General features: G+C 35.1%; 2 long non-coding RNA genes across 2 annotated transcripts; both read left to right on the top strand.

Annotated features, from left to right (window-relative positions):
• Positions 1-1,520: 1,520 nt before the first annotated feature.
• LOC140883074 (uncharacterized) lies at positions 1,521-16,371 on the top strand. Its single transcript, XR_012150316.1, has 3 exons — positions 1,521-1,710; positions 2,588-3,045; positions 16,147-16,371. It is a non-coding gene; the product is annotated as an uncharacterized lncRNA (long non-coding RNA).
• On the top strand, positions 4,606-8,429 carry LOC140883075 (uncharacterized). The gene is made up of 3 exons (XR_012150317.1): positions 4,606-7,140; positions 7,708-7,854; positions 8,251-8,429. It is a non-coding gene; the product is annotated as an uncharacterized lncRNA (long non-coding RNA).
• Positions 16,372-17,555: the final 1,184 nt, after the last annotated feature.

The raw sequence follows: 17,555 nt of genomic DNA, 5'->3' as shown, positions 1-17,555 counted from the left end.
CAACAATGCAAAGGAGATGCGCTTCTGCAGAAGAGAATGAGAGCTTCTGCGCTAAATCTGGGAAAAAAAGATACAAAGACGTGAAGACGTAAGCGCTTCTGTGCTAAATCAAGCACTTCTATGCTGCTGCTGCGTGAAAGGAAAAAATCTAGAATTTTGGAAGCTTGAATTACTCGATTTGTTGGGCTTTGATTCACGGGCTTTGAGCTGGACTCTAATCTATATAAAATCGCAAGAAAACGCAGCAAAGAAAAGGCAGCAGCCGCATACTTTCACAGAGAAAATCAGAGAGAAAAAACGCACGATCGAGAGAGAATTGGGCTGGAAATCTGCACAAAATATTGGAAGAAAAAGCTGGAACAAAGAAGAAGATCGCGTCATCCGAACATGGCATCGCATCTTCGGGTTTGTTCTTCTATCTTTATCTTTCTTAATCATCGAATTGATGTCTATATTTCTGAACATGAATTATTTTTATCTATTTTTGATTATGAATTAAATTTTTTTTATTCTAGATGATGAAGTAACCTAGCGTAGACGACTTCTACGACTTTTGATTTTATTGGATTGAATTATTTTAAATTAATTGTGTTTTCTAGATTTATTTTTCTTTTCAATTACTTGATCACTAATTGAATTGTCCATTTTATTTGAAATCGATGCTCGGGAGAGGGGTTTTGAATAGGACATTAGAAAATACACTGTTTTTGTTTATATAGTTTGGGAAAGTGTATAAATTTAACGGAGCAATTGAAAGAACATCATTTTTCACATATCATTAAGCTAGATTTTTAATGGGGATATTGGAATCGAATCTTAATTGATATATTTTATTTGATGCTCGGGAGAGGGAAATAAAACAACTAAGTGTTCTTAGATATTAATTGAATAGAATTCATGAAAGTAATTTAATTAGAAGTAGTTGTTGTCGAAACCAGATGAAATCAAATTCTCTAGACAATTATTCTCTCATTGATATTCTCTGAATTTTAGTGATTGGCTTGCTAAAGTTTCATAATTATTTGAGTTTTCAGTAAAAAAAACACTTTTATTTAAATTTTTTAAATAAAGTTTAGCTTATTTTAATTACAAGCACTAAATAGTTTTCACTACTACTCCTCATGAGAACGATACTTTATTCACTCTATATTAAAACTTGACAATCGTGCGCTTGCGAGCATAAAAATACGCGACACAAACTAACCACATGCATGACATATGATTGATATTAATGATTTAAAATTTTAAATTTTAGGTGTTAGAATTTAATGATTTTATTTCTAACGTTTAATTGTTATTTTTTAGGTTTTTCAATTTTATGGGATGATTTTGAATGCATTCTGGTGAAAAGATACCCGGACATGGTATAAAGTATAAAATATATTTTATTTAGTTTTATGGACTGTTGGTTATCAAGTGAGATTTATATATATATTTATATTAGGAAGTGGACTGAACCATTTAGAATTAGAAATTTAGAACAGATTAATTATATTATTGGACCGGGCTTGTGAGTAAATTAAAACAAAACAAAAATAGGGGAAAAGAAAAGAAAGAACGCAGAAACAAAAAGATATCGAGAGAGGGAGAGACATGAGAAAAAGAGGGGCGGCTAGGGCTAAACCTTGAGTTCTACTCGTTCTTTGATCAGTTTCGATCGTCCCGGGTATGCTCCGATTGCAGAATCATCTTTGGATCATATCTACTACGGTATAAGACAAGTATTATCCGTTTCTTTGATGTATTGTTAAATTCATATATTTTAAAATATTTTGATGATGTTTTTAACGATCTAGTCGAGATTTGATGATTTATGTACAAGTATCTGGAAATTTGTGTGTATTTCGGTCACTGTGTGTTTTTGGTGTAATGTGTGTGCGTGTACAGTATACGTGGGTGTATGTGAATTCGTGTGTGTATGCATATACAGGTGTGTTTGTGTGTGTATTTTTGGGTGTGCATGTATTTGCGTGTGTGTGCATTAAAACATGTGTGTGTACTGTGTGTGTGTATTTGTGTACTGGTGTGTGTGTGTTGTGTGTGAGTGTGTGTTGTGTGCGTGAGTTAGTGTGAGTGTGTGTGCGTGTGTATTTTGAGTGATTTTTTGTGTGTGTTGTATTGGTTTTTGAGGAGAAGAAAGGTGTAAAATATTTTATGACTTATGGTAAAGTTAAGATTGAGGTTGACGGCGTAAGGATAAGGCTTTCGAGTCATAATATCTCCCCAAATGAGGTTGACGGTGTGTGGATATGGCCTTCGGGTCATAATGCCCCGTCAAACCTGGAATTCCGTGTATTAGCTTGAACAAGCATTCATTATAAAAGAAGAAGAAAGTTTCTGAACCACGGGTCAAAAGAAAAAAAATGTTTGAAGTTTTATTTTATTGAGATGTTGTGTAAAATGTAAAGGTGTAAAGTTTAACGAAAGGTTGAGGTTTGTATGCATATGTGTGCTTGATTGCATGTGTTAAGGTTTGAGGATATTAAAGGTTTAATGGTATTGAAAGTTTTAAAGTTATTATTTATGTATTTGTTATTTTCGGTATTACTTGATGGGCCTTTAAGCTCACTAGAATTCATCGATGCAGGTGAGGATGAATGATGCAGTGCAGTCTGGCGAGAACGGTGGCTATGAGAAAGCGCCTATCCAAAACCATGAAGTTCTGCAATTTAGAAAACTGTTTATGATTTTTAATATTTTGTTGGAAGTTGAATTTTTTAAGGTTTTTAAGGAACTAGAACTTTTTACTAGTTGTGTTGATACATTTTATATTAGTTTTTGCAATGTTGGTTGTTGGAAAACTATTTGATTTATTTTAAGGATATTTATTTTATTATATGTTCAATCCCTTTCCCACTTTAAAAAAAATAGTCAGCATTTTATTTTATTTTAAATTATTTTATTTTTAAATCTTTAAAAAAAATGAGAATGTTACAACTTGGTATAGAGCATGGTCTCGGGGATAAGAGCCACTCTCACCACGCAGATCTCGCTCTGATTCACCGCAAAGTTTGTAAGTTTTCAAGTTAAGATTATATGTTTGAGGTTATTATTATTATTTTAATGTTTAGAGGAAATAAAAGGGCATGTTTTATAAGTTGAAAGATATTTAATTTTATATTATTGTATCATGTGTGTTGGTCATGGTGGTCTGTTGGATTGGTTGAGAAAAATGTCATGAAGAAGACGCCCACAAGGGAATAGAGGGGGAGATGAGAGGAGCATCTCATTCGTTTATATCTGAGTCATGCATGAGGAGGTTGTCTGTATTTCCTAAGAAATCAGCAGTAGGGTTCGGTGTGACTGTCCCATCAGGAGAAGAACTTCTTTCGAATCTAGTGTTCAGAGATATTGTTCTGGAGCTACAGGGGAATGTATTGATGGCTGATCTAATTGTATTACCGATGTCAGACTTCGATATTATTTTGGGTATGGATTGGTTAACCAAGTATGGAGTGTCTGTTGACATCAGAACGAGGACAGTGACTGTAGTAACCCGCACTGTGATCACCTACTAATCAGAAACTTAGGAATGAAATTAAACAATAAATAATCATAATCATAGTAACTGAGAAAATAATATAAAATCCTAAACTTGGCAGAATACAATTCGGTAAGTAAATCCAAATTTATAAAACCCAATCAAAATAACTTAATACCAGTAAGGTAAAACCCCGTGGCTGACCTTGAAATCCTGTCTTAGTCACCAACCAATCTCTAGATCTCTAGGAGACCTACCTGCAACTGCCCCATCGAATGGGGTGTCCAGACAACAGAATATAACTGGATGTGAGCACTAAAGCTCAATATGCTAGTACGGGCAAACATACGTATATGATGCATGAAATATAATGAACGGGTATCATATCTGGGTAGACAAATCAAAATATGCTCAGACTGGCGTCTAGGATGTGAGCTGTAATCTCGGGGAATCAAACCACTGGATACGACCACTCACTCCTAACTGGACGTGGACAAAATATCCCCAGATCACTAGAGTTCGGCAAACACGTTGGTCATAGTGACTCTCAGTGTCAAAACGTTCTAATAAGGGCTAAGCACCCCATAATACTGGCTTATCTAGAAGGAGATCCAAGCTCAATATGAAATGCACATGCAACATAATATCTCAATGCAGTAACATGCATCATGTCAAATAACATGCAACACGTAATCATGCAACCCACTGGTTATCTCAGTCAGTACTTATGTACCTTTCTAAGCAGTTCCTAGAAGCACCCATCTAGGTTCCAAGCCTACCATGCAACACTACAATTCATAATAACCATGCATCATCTAACATGCTTTAAAAGTCGGGAAAATAAGTTTTTTGGTCCAGTAATTTTACCTCCTTTGGGTTTTGGTCTATTAACTTTTTCGATGTGGGTTTTGGTACACTAACTTTGCATTTTTTGTGTTTTTTGGTCCAAATCCATACGTGTCAGCTTTTTATTGGTCCACATCATCATTTTGGACCAATCAAAAGTTGACACGTATGCAGTTGGACCAAAAAACATTGAAAATGCAAAGTTAGTATACCAAAACCCACATTGGAAAAGTTAATGGACCAAAACCAAAACATAGATAAGTTAATGGACCAAAAAACTTGTTTTCCCTTAAAAGTTTTAATTAAACTATAGAATACTCCCTATTTTCTATAAGGAGCTAGAGCTTGGGCACAGCCCTGCTACGACCTCTAGACACCTCGCCAAAGTTCCGCTGCTTGGACACTATTACGGACATTGTCCATTATATAAAAATATACTAATACCTACTCCAACTCTTTATAAAAGAGTCTCAAAGCCCTTAAAATTGAGCCATTATGGGAGAGGAGAGGATTTTGAACGATTTGGAAATGAATAATCTCGCCCCTATTTATAGAGCACGATCGGAAGCTCCGATCTCCTGATCGGAATCTGCACTTCGAACGTTCCAAACTCCTACATGCAGCTACGTGTTCAAGATTCAATGTCATGTACGGGATACCACAGATCGGAAGCTCCGATCCCTCTTCAAAAGCTCTGATCATCCCATAGCATCCGATCTTGTTTCGCTTGTTCCGATATGTTCGGACCTTCCGAACCTAGTTCGGATCTTTCGAACTTGTCCAGGCTCAATGAAGCCCATTAACCATTTTTTGGGCATTTTAGACCTGATTTCTTTGTCCGTTTGATCATATAAAAATCCTTTAATCATGTTTTATTTATTCTAAATATGCTTATGCAAATTAATCTTGTAAAATGAGACCGGGTTACTACAGTGACAATTAGGCTACCTCAGAGAGGCCAATTAACGTTCCAAAAAGTGTATGGTGACAGAAAAATTCAGTTGATTTCAGCTTTGAAAGCTCAAAACTATTTGAGAAAAGGATGTCAGGTCTTCTTAGCCAGTGTATCTATTGTTACAAAAATTCATTGACCACTCTTGTCAAAATTTGAAGTGGTTAGTGAGTTTCTAGAAGTGTTTCTTGATGATATTTTTGGACTGCCACCAGACAGGGAGCTCGAGTTCTCCATTGATCTAGTATCGAATGCAGCGTCTGTTTCTATGGCACCTTACTGATTGGCTTCGACCGAGATGAAGGAACTTAAGGATCAAATTCAGGAGTTGCTGGATAAGGGATTCATACTTCCTAGTTCTTTACCATGGGGCGCACCAGTTTTATTTGTTAAGAAGAAAGATGGCATTATGATGCTGTGTATAAACTACAAGGAGTTGAATAAGCTGACAGTGAACAATAAGTACCCCTTACCGAGGATCAAGGATTTATTTGATCAACTTCAATGGGAAGCAGTGTTCTCTAAGATAGATCTTCGCTCAGGATATCACTAGTTTAAGATTAAGGGGGCAGATATCCATAAGTCAGCCTTCAGGACTCGCTATGGGCACTACGAGTTCTTGGTTATGCCATTCGGACTAACGAATGCACCGACTATATTCATGGATATGATGAACAGCCGTTCTTGGATCAGTTTGTGATCGCGTTCATAGACGACATCTTGATCTATTCTAAGAGTTGAGAGAAGCATGTCAGTCATCTGAGGACAGTGTTACAGATTCTGAAGAAGAGACATTTATTTGCCAAATTTAGCAAATTTGAGTTCTAGATAGAGAAGGTGGCGTTTTTGGGTCATGTGATTTCACATGAGGGAGTCGAAGTGGACCCAGCCAAGGTGGAGGCAGTGAGAGATTGGCCAGTGCCTAAGACTGTTAGTGAGATCTGTAGATTTTTGGGTTTGGCTAGGATACTACAGATGTTTCATTAAGGGGTTTTCAAAAATGGCCTTACCTCTGATGTCTTTGTCCAGGAAAGGGGTCAAGTATGTGTGGAGCTCAAATTGTCAGAGGGGTTTTGATGAACTGAAGCAAGCTCTAGTGGAGGCACCAGTTTTAGCAATGTCATATGGTCAAGGAGGTTATGTGTTGTATACTGACGCTTCTAAGTCAGTTTTGGGAGCAATACTGATGCAGGATGTGAAAGTAATTTCTTGTGCCTCAAGGCAGTTAAAGACTCATGAGAAAAACTACCCTACTCATGATTTGGAGTTGGCATTAATAGTTTTTTCTCTCAAGATTTGGAGACACTATCTTTATGGCGAGAGATGTGAGATCTTTACGGATCATAAGAACCTCAAGTACTTTTTTACTCAGAAAGAGCTGAATATGAGGCAGCGTCGTTGGTTGGAGTTGGTGAAGGATTATGACTGCATGATCAACTACCACCCAGGTAAAGCCAACGTGGTGGCCAACGCCTTGAGCAGAAAACAGCAAGGCTAGCACAAATGACAGTTCAACGAACCTTGATGATCGAAATGCAGAGGTTTGAGTTAGATGTGTTGACTCAAGAAACCTCCGCTAAGTTGTCAGCTTTGACATTACAACCTACCTTGAGGGGCAGGATTCGAGAAGGTCAACAGTCTGATGAGCAATTGAATAAGTGGAGACAGAGGGATGAGGAAAAGGGCAGATATTTGTATACCACTGAGGATGGGATAGTCCGTTATCAAGGCATACTATGGGTTCTAGCTGATGACACGCTTCGTTAGGAGGTGCTGACCGAAGCCCACCAATCTCCATATTCCATTCATCCAGAAAGTACGAAGATGTACAAGGATTTGCAGCGATTGTACTTGTGGCCAGGTATGAAGCATGGTATTTTTAAATATGTGAGAGAGTTTCTGTAAGGCCCGAAAATATTAAGTTTTTAATGACGAGATTTAAGAGTTAAATTCCGAATAAGAGTGAAAAGATGAATTTAAGAATTTATGGAAATTAGAGATTTCAATTTTGGGTCAAAAATATTTAAGTTGAGGATTTTTTGGATTTTAAGATTTTAATATCCGGAATTCTTAAATTAAAAGATTAAAAATATTTAAATTTATATTTATGGAATTTAAGATGTAAATTTCAAGATTATAAATATCAAGAATTTAATTTGAGGATGAAATATGGGTAAGGACCAATTTGCAAATATTGATAAGTTCAAGAACTAGAATGCGATAAAGTCCGAAAGTATTTAATTTTAATTTGAGAATATTTAATTTGAGAATATTTAGAGTTTAGAATTAAATTCTAATATTCTTACATTATTTAAGATTGAAATTGAATTAAATCGCTTGTCCGGGGACTGATTTGCAAATATGTCAAAGTTCAGGGACTAAGTGAAATTTGGCTTATATATATCTTCTCTCCACCCTTTTTCATCAGATTACACGTGATAAAGAGGGGAAGAAGATCAGAAACTTTTGAACATCATTTTTCATCCTCTTCAAGCTTCAATAAATTCAATCCGCCCGGTAGAATTTCCGATTGAGCTTATATTTGCGATCACAGCTCCGAGTGCTACGTTTTAACGTAAGTTTTATGAAGTTCTACCATGTTTGAATTTTATGATATTGTTAGAATTAAGATTTGATTGTATAAACATGTTCTAGCATATACGACGATAGTATATCTAAGATGGATTGATAAAAGATCGTCGTTTGAACCTGTTTATGAATTTTTGAAGATTATTTGCAATTCTGAAATTTAGGGGCTGCATATTTCAAAATCCAGCTGAAGAATTGAAGATTCTATCATGTTGAGATCATAGTATTGATGATATTCATGTGTTTAGAATTTCCGATTTTGATCCGTTACGCCGTCGGTTTGAATTCCGGTCACGGGATCAAGTTATTAGATTGTTTGATCCTAAATAAGAATGAAATGATATTGAAAGCTCATCTTGAAGTATATATTAATGCATTTCAGATTTGAATTGCAACATATCGATTTCGAGTGGGCGAGCTCGAGAAGTTAACCTTTGAACCAAGAAAGATGGAAGAAGGTTTGAAGCTAGTTTGCCTTGAATGATTGTAATGCTTTGAACAGATTTTGATAGAAGTTCTTTGATGTTATTTGTCCAGAATTGGAGCTTCTCAGATTCAGAAGGAAAGGTATGAATAGACATTAATAAGATGGGCAGAATAACTCGAGATTGTTTCTGATTATCGAGTTGTCTAAAATCACATACATGCATGTTTAATATATGTTACTGTTTACGTTTACATAAATGGGATAGATTATTCAAGATAGATATCTTCTTGAATTCCCAGAATATTTATGTAAATGTTTAATTGTCTTCTTTGATTTATATTATTTTCTGTATTGAACATGTTTTACGTATTCCATGTGATGCTTACAGATTTGTCGGTATCCTTGAGTGATTATATGATCATATGATTATATGATTATATGATTGATGTGTTCAAAATGTTGTTTTAGCTTATGTATGATTTGATGCATCCAGAGTATGTTGCATTCATCTTGAACTCCAGCCTGACAAGCAAAGAGGGTTAAAAGGCCTAGAGTGCAGATGACGTTTGGAGAACTGTAGTTGAATGACATGAAATGTAGATTTACTTCCAGAGTCAGATGACTCATGACACAGAATATAGATTTATTTCCAGAGCTAGATGACTGTCAGGGGAATTGAGATATTTAACACCACCTTGATATGGAGAGTCGGTGGTCGGTTAAAGATTTTATTTTCCCGGGATCCCAGAACTACGATTTATTGATATCAGATTTGATAGCCTATTTCTTGACACATGCATTGCATTTATGCATTAACCTAGAGATTTCTATGGTTTAGAATATGCGTTTATAAATACTAGCATGTTATTATATTCCATTCAAGATGTGAATGTGTTTATCTGCTTGGTATGAGATTACCTTATATGAATAGTTATGCTTTAAGAATTTAAGGGTCGACTATGATTCTATGATTTACATATGATTGAAGATTATTATGGCATATAGATTCAATATGCTTTAATGATGTATATGCATGTTATTCATACTGAGATTTATTGTCACCGGAGTTATCCGGCTGTTGCTTTGTTTGTATGTGTGCATTGCATCAGGTTGGGGCATAAGCAAGTCAGACTTGACTTGGATTGCACGAGATTGAAAGATTAGAAGTTGAGACTCGGGTTTTTAAGCAGATGACATGTAGTTTATAAATTTGGTAATCATGTTAGAACAACAAGCACCTTTGTATATGTTGTTGTCGAGTATTGATTTATACTTGAGATTTCATGTACTACAGATATGTAGATTAATGTTTAAATGCATGTCAATTATGTAGAATCATGTTGAATAGCTTATATGAGAGATTATATCATTTTTTTCAGACTTGATAGCTTAAGAAGACTGATTTTTATACGCAGGGCACGGACCCCGTGCATGCCATGTGCATAGGTTCGGATGGACTCTGTCCCAAAATAGTTTTTGAGAAAAGAAGGCACGGACCCCGTGTAAGCCTCCGTGTAAGGTTCTGTGTGTTCTATGTCCCGCAATTCCTTTGATTTTGATTTGTAGCAAAGGCAAGGACCCTTGTCCAAAAGCTGCACGGACCCCGTGCAATGGTCCGTGCAGGGTTCGGACCAAGGTCCGTGTGTGAGCTGCAATTTTTTTTTTTAAAAAAAATTCAGTCTTTGATTTTTTTCGTTCAAGTGTGATTCCTTTATGATTAAATGTTAATTTTTCCCTTAAGATGAGATTAGCACCCGAGGTCCCCACAACAGGTGGTATCAGAGCGTAAAGTCTTGGACTAAGATAGAAGTTGAGCGGGGTAGATTGAGTCGCATGCATTTATAGTATTGCATGAGTATGCTTTACTTGCTTTACAGAATTGTATGCAATGATGATTGTTTTATTGAACACTGCTTGCTTTACTGAGATGAGAATTACATCCTTATATGCTGATATGTAGGCCTGATTTATTGAATTTATTAGATTAATGAATTCGTTGCAAGCATGTATTATTTGAAAGCATGAGAATTTGCAAGCATGTGTTTTATTCAGAAGCATGAGATTATATGTATGTTATACTGAAATTGTATTTTAGAATCTCTGCAATATATATTGTTTCTGTTATCGAATAAAACAGATTGTGCAGATAACATGAGAACCTCAGACAGAACAGAACTGCAGATAGAACAGAATAGTGTTGAGGTAAGTTTTTGAGCCGATCGATATGATGATTGCGCTGAGGAGTATGTTAGTTGAACAACTCCAAAGCTATTAATCACTAACTCATAAAGATATAGAATATGCTATGTCTAGAAAGGGGTTGATTTGAAGAGCTGGATCAGTTGTTCAAGAGAAGAATATTCAGATGAACATAGAATCAGCTTGATTTATATCAACTCCAGGACTTAGCAAAAAATTGGTGAAGTTGCCAGAAGAAGTATTGAAATGTTTGGCATGTAAGTAAACAGAATTGTTTCTTTTCGTATATGATAAAGAAGATAGAAAAGCAGACTTTGCAGAATAGAAGCATAACAACTTTAATTAGTTGATTTCAAGCCAGTAATAGAATAACGAAATCACGAACCGGTAGTACGAGGCAGAGTTGAATTTTTATTCACGCCTCTGTAATTGTGAAAACCTATGATCATCACCTTCACTATAACATTCATAGCAGTATAGCTATGAAGCAAGAGATAGTGACAACTGCAGCAAAGATCAATTTAGTCTAAACTCCAGCAGATGAAGAAATATAAGCATAGCTTCCATAGCTGAAATAGATCAAGAGAACATTTGAATGACAGATAATTTCATAGGCAATAAGCCAATACAGAAAATAAGGCTCATGTTGTATCAGATAAGAATATTACAGGTAAGTGAGTTAATTCTAGTTAATCGCTTATATATTGATTGCATAGCATACATTTATAGATCAGTGATTTGTTATGCTACAATCCGTATCTGATGAGCCTTTATTAATCGTATTTGCTGAGATTTTGCCTTTGAGTAGATAGAACACATTTGCAAGATTAGTCATAGAAGATAAAAGACAGAATTGAGGAAATAAGATTGAATGTGCTGATATCAGGCGTGAGATATTAAGCTAAAATGCATTATCGATATGAATGCAATAATTGAGTATCAGATAAGAATTGATTTGTCCTGTGCAGTGAGTCAGTTCGATCAGAAATAGAAATGAGTATTGATCTATTTGATATGAGTTTTAGAAAATAAACTTTATAGTATTTTGGTACTGGTTATACCAAGATGAAAACGTCGGAAGAATTTTAGTCGATGTACTGAATTAGTATAGAACTAACCTAGAATTGACAGATATGTCAGTGGTTAGAATATACAGAAATATTCAGAAGACATATTCCGACTTTTCTACGACATAAAAGGAGTTCTATAGAAAGTGATGTCTAGTATGAAAGTCTGATGACAACTCGTATAGAAGAGCATTACTTGAACTGAAGAACTCCAAAAACAGCTAGAAGATTTAGTAGAAAATAGTTATTTAGTACCAAAATGATGATTAATTCTATGACAATAAGTTAAGTCGAAAAGATTATATTCGACTATTGTCAGCTGAGAATTAATAAATGAACTCATGTCAATAGAGAATAAGAAAAATTAGTTACAGTTGAGCTTTCTCTTCAATTTTGCTGAAGCTATTACATCATAGAAATCATGATGCTTGAATTTCTTTCTATCGATTCTGAGGTTTTTGTATTTGACCTCGATCGAGTTTGATTGACTCTTATTCCTTTGCTAGAGTCTGATTTGATTTACTCGCTTTAAGTTTTGATATGGAAGTGAGTTGTTTTCACTGTGTAGATTTTGTCATTCAGAATATTTGATTTTGGGTGACCTTGAATTGAGCGAGTTCCTTTGATTTGAAATTTGAGAATTATTGATTATTTGATGTGTCTATTCAGTAAATCTTGAAGTATTTGGCTTGTAACTGATAGAAATTAAGATTCAGACCATCAGCAAGATTTATGGGTTTTAGATAATTGCTTGATTGATTGAGTACAAATCTGTACTTGTTGTATGTTTGTGCTTTTCTAGACAGAGGCTCAAACAATCAGAATTGTTGCAATCCAAGCTAAACTCGATTGGTTTGGAAAGATAAAAGCAACATGAATATTAGATCATGCAATGAAAATTCGATTGAGAATGCTAGATTAAGATAAGAGATAAGACAGCAGATCAGAACAGATAAATTTTGCGGTGAATAATCGTTTGAGTATGCCAGATATTCTAGATATGGAATATGAGATTCTGAAAGAGGCATATGACAACAGATTGAATATTCATTCAATTGTTTACACATGTATGACTTACATGTAGTCATTACATGAAAATCAGTATTGGTGAAATAAATGAAAACAGATACGACAGAATTGACATTACCAATACTAAAATTCCAGTAAACGAAGCAGAAAAGAAGAGCCCAAGTGGTGTATGTAACAGATTAGTTACATAAGAGCTGAAAGAAGATCAACTTTGCAGAAGATTTTAGTTTGAATCTACTCAAATCGTCATGATTTTGCGATTTAGATTGTAGTAGATTGCGACAGATTCAAGAATATGTTGCATTAGGCATGATATAAACATACAGAGATATCTATTACAAAGTTAGCAAGATGACCAGATTACAGGAATTATTGAAATATATTGTCGAGATAGAGACTTTAGATTTGTTTTCTAGACTGTGGCACTGATTGTCAGATATTCTGAGTGTTTGGTTGTATGAGATTTCATTATACCATCCTCCGATTAGTGGACTATCAGATGTGATTATCCATATTTCCAAGGATATGCTCAGAACTATAGTACTAGATTCGGTACTAGTTGATTGATTATTGCCACTTGATTACCATAATTCCTGTGACAGTTATCTGATAGATATAGAGACAATATTTTGATGATTGATTGATAAGAAAAAAATTGAATTGTCTTTATATTGAAACGATATTTCAGAAGTATCAGCTATCAGACCAGATATGAGTCAAGAAAATATAAAGAATGTGAAGAGTGATTGAACAGAATGAGAATAGAGCAGCATTGATAGATCTAGCAAATGAGTAACATATATAGATTTGAGCCTGAACAAAATGATCAGCAAAGAAGTTCTTTCACAAGCATCATTAGGTTCAGAAAGAGATTTCAGAAGCTATGAGTATTTACTCTAGCTTATTGATTAATACTCAATCTCGAATTGTCAGACAGATGACTTGTTATCCATATGCATTGGCTTAAGAATATCAGCTAGAATATTTATGTGCGTTCAATTCAGATAAAACCGAAGCAGATCAGATTTTAAGAGAAGCCGACTAACTTATGTAGAGTTAGATCACGATAAAGAGCAACTTAGATCTAAGTTGACTCAGTGATTATATGTTCAGGAGAATAGATATGATTGCAGAAGAGACCAGAAAGAAGATTAAGATATGGTTGAAGAGAAGATATCAGAATAAATATCTAAAGCTCACAGAATTGAAGTAAGTATTACTTCAGTTAGCTATACCGCTGACGAGAATCAGCAGTAAGATCGAATGCGATTTCGAGGACGAAATCATTCCTTAGAGGGGAGGAATTGTAAGGCCCGAAAATATTAAGTTCTTAATGACGGGATTTAAGAGTTAAATTCCAAATAAGAGTGAAAAGATGAATTTAAGAATTTATGAAAATTAGAGATTTCAATTTTGGGTCAAAAATATTTAAGTTGAGGATTTTTCGGATTTTAAGATTTTAATATCCGGAATTATTAAATTAAAAGATTAAAAATATTTAAATTGATATTTATGGAATTTAAGATGTAAATTTCAAGATTATAAATATCAAGGATTTAATTTGAGGATGAAATACGGGCAAGGACCAATTTGCAAATATTGATAAGTTCAAGGACTAGAATGCGATAAAGTCCGAAAGTATTTAATTTTAATTTGAGAATATTTAATTTGAGAATATTTAGAGTTTAGAATTAAATTCTAATATTCTTACATTATTTAGGATTGAAATTGAATTAAATCGCTTGTCCGGGGACTGATTTGCAAATATGCCAAAGTTCAGGGACTAAAGTGCAATTTGGCTTATATATATCTTCTCTCCACCATTTTTCATCAGATTACACGTGATAAAGAGGGGAAGAAGATCAGAAACTTTTGAACATCATTTTTCATCCTCTTCAAGCTTCAATAAATTCAATTTGCCCGGTAGAATTTCCGATTGAGCATATATTTGCGATCACAGCTCCGAGTGCTACGTTTTGACATAAGTTTTATGAATTTCTACCATGTTTGAATTTTATGATGTTGTTAGAATTAAGATTTGATTGTATAAACATGTTCTAGCATATACGACGATAATATATCTAAGATGGATTGAGAAAAGATCGTCGTTTGAACCTGTTTATGAATTTTTGAAGATTATTTGAAATTCTGAAATTTAGGGGCTGCATATTTCGAAATTCAGCTGAAGAATTGAAGATTCTATCATGTTGAGATCATAGTATTGATGATATTCATGTGTTTAGAATTTCCGATTTTGATCCGTTACGCCGTCGGTTTGAATTCCGGTCACGGGATCAAGTTATTAGATTGTTTGATCCTAAATAAGAATGAAATGATATTGAAAGCTCATCTTGAAGTATATATTAATGCATTTCAGATTTGAATTGCAACATATCGATTTCGAGTCGGCGAGCTCGAGAAGTTAACCTTTGAACCAAGAAAGATGGAAGAAGGTTTGAAGCTAGTTTGCCTTGAATGATTGTAATGCTTTGAACAGATTTTGATAGAAGTTCTTTGATGTTATTTGTCCAGAATTGGAGCTTCTCAGATTCAGAAGGAAAGGTATGAATAGACATTAATAAGATGGGCAGAATAACTCGAGATTGTTTCTGATTATCGAGTTGCCTAAAATCACATACATGCATGTTTAATATATGTTATTGTTTACGTTTACATAAATGGGATAGATTATTCAAGATAGATATCTTTTTGAATTCCGAGAATATTTATGTAAATTTTTAATTGTCTTCTTTGATTTATATTATTTTCTGTATTGAACATGTTTTACGTATTCCATGTGATGCTTACAGATTTGTCGGTATCCTTGAGTGATTATATGATCATATGATTATATGGTTGATGTGTTCAAGATGTTGTTTTAGCTTATGTATGATTTGATGCATCCAGAGTATGTTGCATTCATCTTGAACTCCAGCCTGACAAGCACAGAGGGTTGAAAGACCTAGAGTGCAGATGACGTTTGGAGAACTGTAGTTGAGTGGCATGGAATGTAGATTTACTTCCAGAGTCAGATGACTCATGGCACAGAATATAGATTTATTTCCAGAGCTAGATGACTCACTATAGTTGCACCAAATTCAGGGAAATTGAGATATTTAACACCACCTTGATAGGGAGAGTCGGTGTTCGGTTAAAGATTTTATTTCCCCGAGATCCCAGAACTACGATTTATTGATATCAGATTTGATAGCCTATTCCTTGACACATGCATTGCATTTATGAATTAACCTAGAGATTTCTATGGTTTAGAATATGCGTTTATAAATACTAGCATGTTATTATATTCCATTCAAGATATGAATGTGTTTATCTGCTTGGTATGAGATTACCTTAGATGAATAGTTATGCTTTAAGAATTTAAGGGTCGACTATGATTCTATGATTTACATGTTATTACATGTTTTATGATTGAAGATTATTATGGCATATAGATTCAATATGCTTTAATGATGTATATGCATGTTATTCATACTGAGATTTATTCTCACCGGAGTTATCCGGTTGTTGCTTTGTTTGTATGTGTGCATTGCATCAGGTTGGAGCATAAGCAAGTCAGACTTGACTTGGATTGCACGAGATTGAAAGATTAGAAGTGGAGACTCGGGTTTTTAAGCAGATGACATGTAGTTTATAAATTTGGTAATCATGTTAGAACAACAAGCACCTTTGTATATGTTGTTGTCGAGTATTGATTTATACTTGAGATTTCATGTACTACAGATATGTAGATTGATGTTGAAATGCATGTCAATTATGTAGAATCATGTTGAATAGCTTATATGAGAGATTATATCATTTTTTTTCAGACTTGATAGCTTAAGAAGACTGATTTTTATACGCAGGGCACGGACCCCGTGCATGCCATGTGCATAGGTCCGGATGGACTCTGTCCCAAAATTGTTTTTGAGAAAAGAAGGCACGGACCCCGTGTAAGGGTCCGTGTGTTCTCTGTCCCGCAATTCCTTTGATTTTGATTTATAGCAAAGGCACGGACCCTTGTCCAAAAGCTGCACGGACCCCGTGCAATGGTTTGTGCAGGGTCTGGACCAAGGTCCGTGTGTGAGCTGCAATTATTTTTAAAAAAAAAAATTCAGTCTTTGATTTTATTCGTTCAAGTGTGATTCCTTTATGATTAAATGTTAATTTTCCCCTTAAGATGAGATTAGCACCCGAGGTCCCCACAGTTTATCACGTGTCAGCAGGTGAAACCAGAGCACCAGAGACTAGCTGGTATGTTAAAGCCACTCCCCATACCAGAGTGGAAGTGGGAGAATGTTAGCATGGATTTTGTTATGGGATTGCCAAGGACATTTCAAGGGTTCAATTCCATATGGGTGATTGTGGATCGTCTTAACAAATCAGCTCACTTTTTACCAATGAAGATGACCTAAAACATGAATAAGTATGCTGAACTGTACTTGAAGGAGATTGTCAGATTGCATGGCATACCGGTGTCTATTGTCTCCGATAGGGCCATCATTTCATTTTCGGTTTTTGGAGGAGTTTGCATCAGGATTTGGGTACGAGGCTGAATTTTAGCACAGCTTTTCACCCCAAGACCGACAGACAGTCTGAGAGAGTTATACAGACCTTGGAGGATTTGTTAGGGCCTATGTCTTGGTTTTCCGAGGGAGTTGGGATTCGAAATTGCCACTGATCGAATTCACCTACAACAACAGCTATCAAGATTCCATACAGATGGCTCCCTACGATGCCTTATATGGGAGAAAGTGTAGGACTCCAATACATTGGGATGATGTTGGAGAGCGAGTGGAGATGGGTCCAAAGATTGTGAGACAGACTGCAGAGATGGTAGTAAAGATTCGTCACAGGCTGAGGACAGCACAAAGTCGCTAGAAGAGTTATGCAAATATGCGACGACGTGATTTGGAGTTTGTAGTGGGATATCACGTTTTCCTGAAGGTAGCACCGATGAAGGGTGTG

This window comes from Henckelia pumila, chromosome 2 (genome assembly GCF_033568475.1).
Source record: "Henckelia pumila isolate YLH828 chromosome 2, ASM3356847v2, whole genome shotgun sequence".
Lineage (NCBI taxonomy): Eukaryota > Viridiplantae > Streptophyta > Magnoliopsida > Lamiales > Gesneriaceae > Henckelia > Henckelia pumila.
Note: the sequence above shows the minus strand (reverse complement) of the source record. Positions and strands in the feature narration are given on the sequence as shown.